Source organism: Panthera tigris, chromosome A1 (genome assembly GCF_018350195.1).
Source record: "Panthera tigris isolate Pti1 chromosome A1, P.tigris_Pti1_mat1.1, whole genome shotgun sequence".
Taxonomy (NCBI): Eukaryota; Metazoa; Chordata; class Mammalia; order Carnivora; family Felidae; genus Panthera; species Panthera tigris.
Genome location: NC_056660.1, coordinates 159,889,721 through 159,892,168, shown reverse-complemented (window position 1 = coordinate 159,892,168; position 2,448 = coordinate 159,889,721). Strand labels below are relative to the sequence as shown.

Here is a 2,448-nt window from a genome sequence, read left to right as displayed (position 1 = left end):
TAGGTATGTCAATCAAGCTACACAAACAATTCTAATTTAAGAAGCAAATGTATCACGTTAAGGATAACAGAGAAGTCACAGAATTGAATAAATACCCAGTGAACAGGCCCAGGAAATAAGTGGGAACAAAGAAGAGTGGTGACTAGGCAGCAGCAAACACTCCAGTGCTTACCAAAGGAAGAGTCAGACTAGGATCCTGCCCCAGCATCACTGTTGTGGGAACTCTCCTCTGCTGCGAAACTCTTCCATGGCTCTGCATCAATCCACCAGGATCCAGGTCCTCAACAAGAGTGGATACAAGGTCACAGGAGGGGCACCTGTCCAACCATACTTCCTAGCATCAAAAAAGAGGTTGGACTCCTATTTTGCCATCTGTTTCTCCTGGGCTAATCTCCATGTTAAAATGTTGGTTCTGAACCTTTCTTCAATGTCTAAGTAAGCATCCACTTCTTTCCTAGCTAAAAAAACAGCTTAGAGATTTGTGACTGACAGTAAAGAGGAAGTTAGACACATACTGTGTACATATTAGTCTCTAAACTACAGGAAGGTAAGTTTGCTTTGCCTGTCTTAGTAGATATTTTATACAGGATATTATTTGTGTGTCTGTGTGTGTGTCTGTGTGTGTGTGTGTGTGTGTGTGTGTGTGTGTGTAGACAAAAATGTGTATACAGATATAAGTATTGATATATGACTTGGTCAACTACTTAGTCCAGTCATTTCAAGCAGAAAAGCTTAGCATGACAAAATTAAACATCAAAATCTTAGTTTTAGTATCTATAATATAAGATGAATTAGGCATGGACAAAAGTAAGCAAAGTAATTCTTTTGATTAAGCAAGGAGGAATCACTGAAGTATTACCTAGCCCCAAATTAATTCTATTCTACAGTCAAGGTGGTTTACATAAATTCCCACCACTGCTGAAAAGATGGGGATGGCATTCACTCTTAGGCACATGCAGCAGGCATATTTCATAAAATGGACAACAGGGAAGAATCTCAACCCACTAGGTCATAGCTCTGCAAAGATCTTCAGAGTATTTATAAGAAAGGTATTAGTAGAGCCAAAGAAATTACGATACTTTCCAGTTATACAGAGTACTTATTTACACGACTATCTAAGGAGTTAAGGAAAATAATAATAAAGATATGATGGTCTAAAATGGGAAAACACTAGTGTAAACAGAATTAAGCTGATTTCTTCAGAGTATGACATTCTATAGCCTTTAACATGGTAAAGTGAATTATAGATATCCTAAGGTAAGATAAAATAGCTTATAGTTTCCAAACCTAACAGAGGGATCCTGATGTTCTATTGAACAAAGTTGCAAAGTGTTGGTCTATACTTTGAAGTGAAAAGTTTGGGAAATTGCACATGTTCAGAACTGTATGCAATTAGCATGTCAACTTTCATAAAAGAAATTTCATATTTCAGAATAAGCCCTCTCAGGATTAAATGAAGACATAATACAAGAAACACTGCAGGACCAAACGATAAAAGAAGAGTCTTCATACTATCCATACAGAATAAGGACATACACTAATATGAAGTTCTCTAGTAAATAAGAATTAAAAGACAAAAAACATACCAGGCAAAAATCTGTACATATGGCTTGATCTCAGTGTGTCTGTATGAATAAATATTTTCCTGTATTGTAAACAAAAAGTGGATGCATCTGTAATAGTGTATGTTTAGACATTTTTTTTTAATTACATGGGGATGTAGCTCAATGGTAGAGCACATGCTTTGCATGTATGAGGCCCCAGGTTCGATCCCTGGCATCTCCACTTTATAGAAGCTCCAATTCACTAGGGCACTGGGCAAGTCAGTCAGTTAAGCATCTGATTCTTGATCTCAGCTCAAGACATGATTTCAAGGTTTGTGAGTTTAGTCCCACATCGTGCTCTGTGCTGACAGCATGGAGCCTGAGTAGGATTGTCTCTCTCCCCTTCCCCGACTCATGTGTACACTCTCGCTCTCCCTCTCTCTCTATCTCTATCTCAAAATAAATAAACTAAAAAAATAAAACATAGTAAATAGAGATAGCTATTGCCTCACTTGACCACAACTAAGTGTATCAACAAAAATTAAAATGGCCATGAATTTCTGTGTGAGAGATAAGGGCCACCAATCATGGGAGGATTTTAGATCAACCCTTTTGTATTTAGATAAAGCACATGTTAGGGGTGCCTGGGTTTCTCAGTCGGTTGGGCATCCAACTTCGGCCCAGGTCATGACCTCACGGTTTGTGGGTTCGAGCCCCGCATCGGGCTCTGTGCTGACAGCTCAGAGCCTAGAGCCTGCTTTGTATTCTGTGTCTCCCTTTCTCTCTCTCTGCCCCTTCCCTACTCATACTCTGTCTCTCTCTGCCTCTCAAAAATAAACACTGAAAAAAAAATTTAATCACATGTTACAGTAGTAACTAAAATGGAAAGAAAAGCAATGACCAA

At 38.6% G+C, this 2,448-nt stretch overlaps 1 non-coding gene across 1 annotated transcript; it reads left to right on the top strand.

The window, feature by feature from the left end:
- The first annotated feature begins 1,713 nt into the window (after positions 1–1,713).
- Positions 1,714–1,785, top strand: TRNAA-UGC. Its single transcript has one exon. It is a non-coding gene; the product is annotated as a tRNA-Ala (tRNA).
- Positions 1,786–2,448: the final 663 nt, after the last annotated feature.